Genomic DNA, 11415 nt, shown 5'->3' with positions numbered 1-11415 from the left:
CCGGCAGGGGTGCTGAAAACACTGGGGTTTGGTGTCATCCAGAGCATTATGGAATACATAAAGCAAGCACGGGCACATCCATGCCCAACCTGGCTGTGGGGTGATACCCAGGGTAGGTTGGGCTCAGCTGGCACTAAAAGTGTCCCTGTTTCTTCCCATTATCATTTTAAAGCCGATCCCAGGATTGGGCTACGCATGCCAGTTTAGGGTCAGCTCTGCAAAGTCCTGTGGCTGTGTCAGCCACCAGACCTACCTTCTCTCCTTGGAAAGCAACACTCTGAAGCCCCCAGGCCATGTAGATCCCAGTAGAGCAGGGGGAGGCTGGGGTGTCCCCCTGCCAGCCCTGCAGCCACAGCGAAGGATGATGCTTTGGCTGCAGAGGCCACCACAGCCATCACACATGGGCTATGGAGATAGGAACAAGGGGCCAGGGCCAGGGCCAGGTGTGTGCTGCACATCTGGGGGTTAAATGGGGGCAAGAGAGTGGTTAAAGAGCAATGTGATGTTAAAAAAGCCCCAGTTAGGCATGGCCAGAGCCTTGCATGCCTCAGGGAACATCCTGCTGCCTGCCTCAGCCATGAATAACACTTCTTGGGGTTGGAGTTGGCACAGGAGCACCTGCAGAAGGGTCACCCCTCTCTTTCCACCTGTGTTTTCTCTCTCAACAAGCATCCACTTTCTTTAACAGCCAGCTCCTCCTTGGAGCCCATTTTGTAATGCCTGAACATTTCAGGATATGCACAGCCAAATACAAGGGACAGGGATTGGGGCGGGGGGGAAGCTGGGTGAAATATTTCTGGCCCAGAACATGCAGGAGGTGAATAGTCCCTCTTGCTTTTAAAAGTCTGTTTGTAATAAATCCCCCAGCTGCCTCCCAACATTTCCACTATTTTAACCATCCAGGAAGCTACATGGTTAATCATTTTCTGTGTGCCAGCTAATTGGTTCTTAAAACCGCTTTTAAGAACAGCCTTCTGAGGCTCAGTCACTAGGATCCATTAAAAATGTCCCCAAATTAATGACTTGTGCAAAGTCTGAGCTGGATGCACTCCAGCAGCAGAGGCAGGAGGGTTCATCCCCAGGCTGGCAGCAGGGTGGAACACCGCTGCCAGGACCTGGGCACGGCAAGCGACATCCTTGTCACCCAGCCTCTGCTCCCATTAATGGGATTTCCAGGTCCTGGGTTAAAACACATTGGCTTCGAGGCAATCAAGGACTCCTGTCCTGCAATGTGCCAGGAACCATTTCTTCTGGGCTTGGAAGTAACTATTGATGGAAATAATTATTCTCCAATTCCATCAAAGGCTGGCTTTCATTCAACCAAATGTTCTCCTCTGATGGATGCTGAGAGTCACTAACACTTTAAACTGGCTGGTAATCCCCTAGCGTGGAGCTCCATAGACATTGATTGAATATATATATATATATATAGAGAGAGAGAGAGAGAGAGAGAGAGAGAGAGAGATTTTCTTTTCTTATTGTCTTTTGTGTCTTTCATGACTGATATAAAAGTGATGCAGTTTGGTGTGAACGATCTCTGTGGCCTCAGAGGAGGGATTATCACACCTTCCCTGCTGCTTGTGCCTGCAGCAGGAAAGAAAAAGCCTCTGTGGGTGGTTTTTCTGGAGCTGGCCCAGAGAGAGCAGCAGGGATGCTCAGCAAGATGATGCTGGAAGCACGGGACTCATGCAGCTCAGGGGATGTGCCAGAGGAGGCAGGAAGAAGAGGAGGCAGGAAGGATGCCCTGCTGTGGGGGAACACTGCTCAAGCACTTCTAGTGAGGACCACAGCCTCTCTCCCCAGTGTATTGGTAGCATGTTTGTCCATAAGGATGCACTCCTGGGCACAGGCAGTTGGACCAGGACAAGGCAGCTGCCCACCCATCCCACCTGCCCTCCAAGTTTCTCCATTTCCACTTGGCAATTGGATCGCTTGCACTCATTTTTCTTTTTCCTTTCTTTCTCCCATGCAGAAATCCAGCCTATCCATCAGACCTGTCCAGAAGAAGCACAGCTGCTCCTGATGGGAGACCCCCACAGTAAGGCACCTGTGGGCTGCCTGCCACCAGCTCAGTGCAGAACATGCCCTGTGCAACCGCCCACCAGAGTTGGCTCATCCTGTCCCTTCCCATCCCAGCAGTCTCTGGTCCAGGAGGGGTTTTTTGGGCTCATGGCAATTTTTGCCAGTGCTGCAGTGGCTGGAAGAGAAGCAGCAGGCACACAGGGCCCCCAGCTCTCCACCAGCACAAGCCTCTCACAGCCCAGCTTGCCCACCTCTGCATTGTGGCGTCAGATTTGGGCTCTCACGTGTGTTCCTTCTCTAACAGAACATGTTGGCAGCAGAGGGAAATGATCTATTACCTACCCTAATACAAAGGTCACTGGTGGGAAGGAACCCAAATACTCCTTATTTGAAGAGGGGTTAAACCACCATAAACCACTATGGGCACATGGAGGAGAAGGGATGGGTGGTTCTTTGCTGCTGGCAGTGCCCTGCAGGATCCCTGAGGCCAACCCATTCTGCCTCCCTTCCCTGGGGAAGGGATGTCACCCCCAGTTTGTGGGGGTACCATGGAGACCAGTTAAGGGCTGCCCTTCCTGCCCACAGACAGATCCTGGCACTGTCCACAGAGGACGGGACAAAGGCACAAGGCATTTGCTGCCTCAGTGAGCAAACTCCCAAACCTCAGATGCCCATCCCTCCATCCTGGGCTGCTGTGCTCCATGCCATGGCCAAATGCCATCTCATCAGGCCATGAAATGTGGCACTTGGTGACACACACTGCTCCAGGAGCTGAGCCCAGTGACACCCGTCCCCGTCGGCCCCGCAGTGACAGCAGTCAGCGCGGGTTGGGTGTGCCCTTGACATTCCCTGTGTGCTGCCATCCCGGGGCTGCCGGGGCCGGGCACTGCCCTCCTCTGCCCACAGGCTCCTGTGTCCCAGCCCGGGGCTGCCCCGGCCCCACAGCAGTCTCCTGCCACAAAGCTTTCATCAATCAGCCTCTTCCCCACAGTAACTCATCTCAAGGGGAGACATAAGCAGGAAAATTGTCTTCCTAATGACCTTTCAGCTGCCAGACCCTGGCATCAGACCATCTCCCCACCCAGCTGCATTGTCCCTCACCTCCACAGGATGAGCCCCAGCAGTTCCAGCCTCAGTGGCCTTGTGCAGCCCCTGTGCCCTTCCCAGCTGCCCTGCAAGCAGCAGTGTAAGCACACTGGGGCTGAACCATGCTAACCAAGCCATTTTGGGGGCTTTTTATCCTTTATTTTCCTTTGCACATGCAGCTGCGTTGGGTGCTGGATGCACAAGCATTTCAGAGGCCCTGGGCACTGATTGCGTTTGGCAGACCTGCACTGGCAGCACTTCCAAGGTCAGAGGATTTGGGATAGCTAATACAAAAACTTTACTACGTTCCCTGCTTCAGCCCTGGTTGGCTTCATGTTCCCATCATGTCTACACCCCCCAGTGAAAAGACAGGAGCAGCCTCAGCTGACTGGAGCCCCCAGAACAAAAGGTTAAAACGTCTCTGATGAGCATGAAAGCTGTGAATGTTTCACTGGCATTAAATGATGACGGACGGATATCTTGCCTGGAACTGGGAACGTCAGGACACAGGTGTCCTGAGGGGAGGCTGGAGAAACTCCTGTGCCTGCAGCCACTTGCACCAGGGATGTTCTCGCCCCTTCTCCTGAGTAACATGCAAAAAAGTGCATGGACAGGTGATGGAATACCCCATCCTTCCTCTCCTTTCCTCACCTGGAGGTTTTGGCTGTGCAGGAGAGGGCAGTGGTGGGTCAGGATCCCCACTTTCCCACATCCCTGCACTCTATGCCACAGCCATATTATGTGTGCTTCTGCCCTGGGCTCTAGTGAGGGCTGCTCAAAGTGTTTCTAAAGCCCACCCTTTGGGCTGAGAAGTCTTTGGACACTGGCAAAATGAGCCTGTGATTTTCTCTCTTGCTCCCTGGCTTTGCTCATCTGATTGAAAAAGAAAACGGTCAGACCATTCCCTTGTCCCTCAAGAGGGAGGGAACAGAAAAGAGTGTTGTAAAGACACTTCCCAGCAAAAACTCCAGCAGATGTGTTTATGTAAAGCTCTTTGAAATATGCTCTAAAAATACCTCTTCAAAATTAGGAGATGGGGAATATTGTAAGTGCTTCCCACAAGCACACACACACACACACAAACACCCCATGGCAGGTTCTTTCCCCACCTCATTCAACCCGTTATTATTAGTGCAGCAGGAGCCCTGCAGTTTGTTATTGAAAATTATAATAGCAAATCACCGAGATATTTTCCTTGATTACACAGATTCCAAGCCAGTTCAATTTTAATCTTCTCCCTGCTCTTTTTTTCTGTGCATCAGCAGAGGCACCAGCTGCAGAAAGGCACGTGGGTTTCTCGAAGCAGTTCAAACACAGAAGAGAAATACAATTCTGTACTATACATTTTTCATCAAATTTTTGCCAGTCGTGACTCTCCTCCCCCTCCTGCTCCCGGGAACCCTGTGTCCTGGCACAAGCCTGGATGCGGCTCCTTTTCCTTCTGGGACTCCAGAAAGGTTTAACGACTGCTCTCAGCACACCCTGGGCCAAAAAAGCAGCTTGGCTCTTTCTTTTCCAGCAGTTGATTTACTATGCATGGTTGGATCAGAACAGAGGAGCTTCCCTGCTGGAAGAGGCCCCAGTGGCAGCACAGGATCAGTGCCAGATGCTCTGGGGGATGCTGTGAGGTAGCAGCCCACGGGGAGGGCTCCGTCCCGGGCACCAGCTGGCAGCGGCAGCGGCTCCTGCTGTGCAGCATGGGATGGACAATCCCTGCAGAGGGAAAACTCCACGGGGGAAAGCGGTGCCTCCGTGTGAATCATCCTTCTTAGGCAGGGTCAGGCACGAGGGTGAGCACAGCCTCTCCCTGCTCCCCACGGCTCAGTCTCCTCCTCCCCAGGGGCACCAAGAGCCCCATCCCCTGTCCCCCTTCCTTCCTGAGCGCCTTGCAGGGCTCTGTGTCCCTTTCCCTCACTGCCAGCAACCCAGGATGGCTCTGCTGACTGGCTGCCAGCGACAACAGAGAGAAATCTGAGGCGTATGGCACACAGTCACATTGTTTCTAAAGAAAACCTGGACTGCTGCCCCATCTCGAACAGTTTCTACAGCACCTTGTGCCTCCCAAGCTGCCGGTTCGGAGGTCCCTGAGGAGTGTCCTGCCCATCAGCACCTGCACAACTGCCGGACCAGGCTTGCTCTCAGGCCTTTCCTGCCCTCAAATCCTCCTTAGACAAATACCCTGTGGGTTCCCATGTCTGTACAGGAGCCAGTTGTCTCCTCAATCAGGAAATTTCTCCTTTCAGGAAGAAAGGAGCCTTTGCTGTTTCAGGTGCCCACAAATGCAGATGAAAGTGTTGACATGGCCATGCTGCCCCATGGCACAGCAATCTGGCACATGGTTCCATGATCCATGTTTTGGGGGACTCCAGGCTCCTGAGTGACCCAGAGGACTGGGGCTGAGAGCTTATGCTAAACCCCATCATAGCCCCACAGCCACTCTCGTCCCAGGCTGGCCTCAAACAGCACTCCCAGATCCTTTTCTTGCCATCACCTCCAGCACCCTGGGGCAGCCATGAAGGGGGTGAGCTGACAGCCAGGCACGGGGGCAACCTGAAACAGCCCTTGCAGAGCTTGTGATTAGAAAAAGTCCGGATCTGAGCTCACATTTCCCATTAAACCCTTGCCCAAAAGCAGCGCAGGGCAAAACCAAGCTGGGCAAAGGTCAGGACCAGGGGTTAGGAGGGAGCCCAGTGGCTGTGGTTGGGCACTTCCCAGCACAGCACAGGGAGCTGAGGAGCACCAGTGGATGATGCTTAACACTTTAGGAAGGGTTTAACAAAGAAATGAACCCATGGATGTCCTAGAAAAGAAGCCCTCTGGCACTGCCTGCAAGTGGCCAGCCCGAGGGGCTGCACAGGGTCAGCCCCTGCTCCAGGGACCATCAGATGTGCCCGTTCCCCCCACTGTCCAAACTCCATGCTATTTGGCATGGCAACCAGCAGTGAAATAGTGTATTTGCCAATAACAACTTGTTAAATTTTAATCAGATAGAGAATTGTAAGCACACAGTTACCCGGAGCTCCTGGGAGCACTGAGAGATCGCTTTAAAAATTAATTAGTAATTAGGCACATTGGAAGCAGTAAGGAGAAGGCGGCTGGAGAAGATCCACTTGGAGCAGCAATGCTGCCTTTGCCACTCACATAAAGTTTTTCCTCCTCCCTCTTAATTTTCTCCCTTTGAATTGTCACTGATAAAAGGGGAGAACACACTGGAGGTCCCAATACTCAGATAATTCCAAACACACAACCTGTTCATGCAGCTGCCACCTGTCTGCAGAGCTGCCCTGGGAATGACTCTGGTTGACTGCTGCCCCATCCATCCATCCATCCATCCATCCATCCATCCATCCATCCATCCATCCATGCTGGGGACAGGGGCACTCAGGTCACGTTGTTAATAAACCAGCCCTTGAGCCACCCCATGTGCCAGAACACAGGCATTGGTGCTCAGTAGCCTGTGGCTACGAACAGTGATCTCAAGGGCTCAGCTTGAAATGACTCCAACATTAAAAAATGCTCAGCCCTCCCTGAAACAGAACCACGGGGTGCATCCAAATGGATGTCCCCATCCTGGGTGCCAAATGGGTGTCTCCAGCCAGGGCATCACCTGGGCAAGGTCTGGTGAGGAGGGGTTCCCTGGACATTGTTCTGTTTGAAACTTGTCTCCTGAACATCCATCCCCCTGTGATGCACAGGGCTGCTGCACTGCCAGGGCCACATCGGGCCAGGAGGGCTCTGTGACACCGTGAGGAGCAGATGTCCCCACGCAGGGAAGCATGGGCAGCAGTTAGCTCCCATGGAAAGGAATTAACCAACAGATTGCTGCGGCTGAGCCATGAGCCTGCAACGTTCCCAGCCCAGCAAGGGATGTGGAAAGTGGGCTTTAAACCCCCACCCTCACTTGCTGACAGGGGCTTTTAATGGCCAGAAGGGCCCTTTGCCTCCCTGTATGTGCAGTGTCAGCTGAGCTGGGAAGCTCCCGAATTGCAGCTTTGTGGGTGGGAGCATTTGGTCTGACTCCAATCCTCTTTCCCTATAGCACCCCCTGGTCCTGTGGGAAACACCTCAGTGATAATGCTGCCTGCCCAGGAGCAACTGGTGAGGAGGTTTTGAGTTAAGGAGAGTTTCTGGAAGGGAAGACAGGGCCTTTTCTCGTCCCACTGTGCTCCAAGGAGGAAAAGGTTGGTATAGCTGTGCCATCCCTGCCACACAGAGGGCTGTGGGATGCTCAGTGCCAGAAAGAAACCTCCTGTCTGCTCTCAGCTCTTGTCCCCAACTATCCACACCACCCTGCAACTCTGAACGTTGTTTTAATCATCCCAAAAAAGAAGGGGGGGGGATATTTGTCGGCTTGCTGCTTTCTAGGGGGAAGATTTGGAAGAGGCAGGTGGGTCCCCATGGCAGACCCAGCCAGGAGGAGCTGCAGAGAATCATTTCAGTCTCCATCCCATCCATCTTTAATTGGGTGTAATAATAATTTTATTGCTTTCTGGGATTTGTGAGGCTGAACTAATATTTGTAAAATGCTTTGCTATCCTCAGCTGAAAGGCAATCTAGAGTGGCAAAGCCCTGGTGTTATTCACATTTGGATAATCCAGAATTATTCATAAACAAAATCAAGATTATGCAAATATATTCATTAGTTCTCAGAAGACCTCCAGGAAAATAGAGGAATTAGTTTTGTTAACAATTATGTATTATGTAGGTGTGTGTCTAAGCATGCACAGCCCCGGTGCTGGGCCACATTCGCCCAGGACTCATCCCAGAATCTCAGAGTACTGGAGAACAAAGGTTTGGCCTGTGCAAAGCGACCACCTCCATTTTGGGATATCCTGATGCCCCACAGCGAATGATAGCACACAGCACAGACCCCTGTGCCCTGCCAGGGTCCCGCTGGCTGTTCTCCTGACACCCCCAGTATCCCCCCTGTACCCACACATGAGCACCATCCCCTTATCCTCCCCAAACCAGCCTCTCCTACCCAAACGAGGAGTTTTACAGTACATGCAGGGCCAAGAGGCTGTGGATTTGGGATCTGGATGCAGCCCCCTCACCCAGGGCCTGCTCTTTGTGCCCAGCACAAGCCCTCACACGATGGCAGCTTGTGCCCAGCCTGGCTTTCCGCAGGGTGTGACCGTCTATCTGGGATGTGATGGGAAACTGGAGATAAAGGTGCAGTGAAAATACCACATGGTTTAATTAATGCCACATGCCTTTCACTCTATAGGTTGTGTGGATGGTTAATTATTTTTATAAAGAAAATAATTAGTCCCAATCAAGGCAGAAGCTCTCCAGAATTACAGCTCATTAACCGCTCTCACATTTTTCTGTTCTATAAAAAGTCATGTGGTGCTGATGAAGATTATAGACCCTTGGAATCAGCATTAAATACAAATTCAGACAGTGTTACCATCCTATTACCATCAACTGCATCGACTTGGCTTTGGTAATTGCAGCTGGAGATGAAGGGCAGGGATTTCTGCTCCACACAATCTCTGAAAACAAGCACCCTGCCCATTAGTTTGCCGGAAACAATGTGACACCAAGCCCTGACTTGGCTAAGTACATCCCTGAGGAGATGACAGCCACCAAGGAGAAAGGGGAAAGCTTTGCTGGGGATGTGAAGATGAGGAGTTCTCAGGGTCGGTTCAGTTCCTGTTTGCAGTGGGGCTGCTCCTGCACAGAGCAAGAACCACCCTGAAATCTGTCCTTTGGCAAACCCACCAGTCCAGTGGATGCAAAGAGCTAGGAAATGTAGAGGGGACAAGGAGCAACCTTTAAGCAGTGGGATTATCCTCATGGGACATGGGGAAAATAGGGCATGGAGGGATGCTCTTGTTGGGGATGGGGGAGCATCTGCAAGCATCTCCCTCTGGGCCGTGCTAGTCCAGGCACTGGTTCAATTCTATTAAATGTCGCAGAGGCCTCGCTCAAAGCCTAATTGAAAGAAATCACAGCACATTAAAGGGAGTTCAGGTCAAATCAATACTGGTGGGGAGAGCGAGCGGGGGGAGCAGGGCAGCGGCTCAGTGCCAGCTCTGCAGGCAGGGCACAGGCTGTGTCCACAGGCTCCAGTGCCTGCTTTTCCACCACGGGAAGGCAAAGGACAGAGCTGTCCTCTGCTCTGTGCAGGACAAACCTGGTAGCAACGCAGGCCGAGGGTTGGCAACAGCAGTCAGCAGTGGGGAGGGGGCAGGGGAGCCACAGGTCCTTAGGGTCCTGCTTTTCAGTTTCCATTAATCAGGAATGGATGTGCCCTGGGTGGCATTCACAGCCCAGAGTTGGCAGCCAGAACTTTGGACCACAAGCCTCCACAGCAAAATTAACCACCCGTCCCCATGGCACAGCTCCTGTGCCCAGAGCCCTCGAGCATCTGAGCCCTCTTGGAGGGATGGGGAAATTTGGGCTCTGGGTGGAAAAAAGCATTGTGGTGAAATCCTGAGGCAATGGGGTAGTAACTACTGCCACAAGGCAGCACATAGCAGGAGCTAAACTTTCCACTGGCATATGCTGCCAGTGTTGTGCCTTTAGCTCTGCCCCTGCAGGTGCAGAGGTGCTCCACACTCATGGTGAGGGCAGGGATGGAGACAGGGACCCTGGCAGCCTGGACTCACCAAAACATCCAAAACCCCTCCAAAAGATATAAAGAACATCCTTCCCCTTCACTGGCTCCTGACCCACATGTGGGAAGTGTTTGGGAGAGCACAAGGACTGGTCCAAACCCAACAACTTCTCCAGCCACCGGAGAGGACTGAATCTCTGCACTTGGGGATGTCCTGGGATCCTGGGGGTGATGCAGCCAACATATCCTGTTTATTTTCTATAAGTTGCCAGTCTTGGAATTTTCTGGAGAATAAAAACCCAATCCCTTCAAAGAAGTGCTGAAGCCACGTGTCTTGCTTGTCTCCATCATAACAATCCTGACCAGGCTCTGATCGGGGCAGGGGGATTTGAAGAGGGCAAATGCTTTATAGGCAATAAGTCCTCTGAGTTAAAGCACCAGCCTCAGGGGTAGATCTGCCCAAATTCCAGATCGCTTCCTGCACCCTCTGGACCACAGCCGTGTCCATGCCCACTCTGGCACAGCAGGGTTGTTCTGCTGGCTGCAGCTGATGGAGCTGTGGAGAGTAAGTTCTGTTCTATTTACATGCTATTATAGATTGGTGTTACACTTGCACGGCTTTGGTGGGCAGGGGATTGTACAGCAGCTCCAGTTGACCCACAGATTAATGCAGCAGGAGCTCTTTAACTGTGAAATCTCTCTTAATGCAAAAATATTTCTCTTGCTGGGTAGTAGCTAATTCTTCATCCTGACAGTAATGCAGCTCAAATCCCAGCCTCCTGCCCCACTCTGTTCCAGTCACCCTCCAACACACGTGGGCACAGAGATCAATTCAATACAACCAGCCCATTGCCAAAGTGCCATCAGGTTCCAGCGGGATGATGCGCTGCTGGAATTTGATGTCAGTGGCAGAGAAAACCCATTTTCTCATCATTGCCTGTGGGTCTCAGAGCACTTCAGCCACCCACATGTGAGACGGGCACCTGACCCCAACCCTGGAACCCAGCAGCAGAAAGCCCCCACAGCCCATACCTGAAAGTCACAGCCTTCCCTGCCCCAGGGAGGAGAGAGAAGAGCAGCCCCACAGGCAGCAGGACCCTGCCCACAGTGTCCCCCTGCCCACCCAGGCGCTCACTCGGGGGTGAATGAGGAGATGCCCCTGGCTGGGGCTGGCCAGCACCTGCTTCTTCTTCCATTAATGATGATTAAACATGTAGAGTTCAACGGGTCATCAGTGGAGCCCCAGCCTCACTGCCTCCAGAGTGAGGACTCATTTGGGCCCGCCTCAAACACCAGTACAGTTTTTAATAGAGTTTTTTTCACCAATTGCATTACTTTTTGTAAGCCCTTCCTGCAGTCCCTGCTGCGCTGGCAGGGAAAGTGTTCCTGCCGCATGTGAAAAAAAGGGCTATTTTTAAACTCCCCGTGTTTGTCAGCGCTTTCGGCTCAAGTGGCTGATGGAGAAGCCAGTTTTGCAGCACCCGGTGTCCTGCAGAGGATCCCATGGCCTTTGCCAGGAGATGGTGGCACAGACGTGGGCATTGTGCCTGGCCAGGCTGCTGGGAGTGGTGGTCCAGCCCGCTCATCCCCGGCACATGCCAGATCCACACCAAAGCCCTGCTCCGGATGCTCTGCTGCTGGGACCCACCACTCCCACCAGAGTTCAGGCATCACAACCTCTGTGCCTTTGCACACACCTATGAAATCATCAAGCAAGGCTGCAAACACAAGCTGGTTCCTGGGAT

This window comes from Aphelocoma coerulescens, chromosome 15, assembly GCF_041296385.1.
Source record: "Aphelocoma coerulescens isolate FSJ_1873_10779 chromosome 15, UR_Acoe_1.0, whole genome shotgun sequence".
NCBI lineage: Eukaryota > Metazoa > Chordata > Aves > Passeriformes > Corvidae > Aphelocoma > Aphelocoma coerulescens.
Note: the sequence above shows the minus strand (reverse complement) of the source record.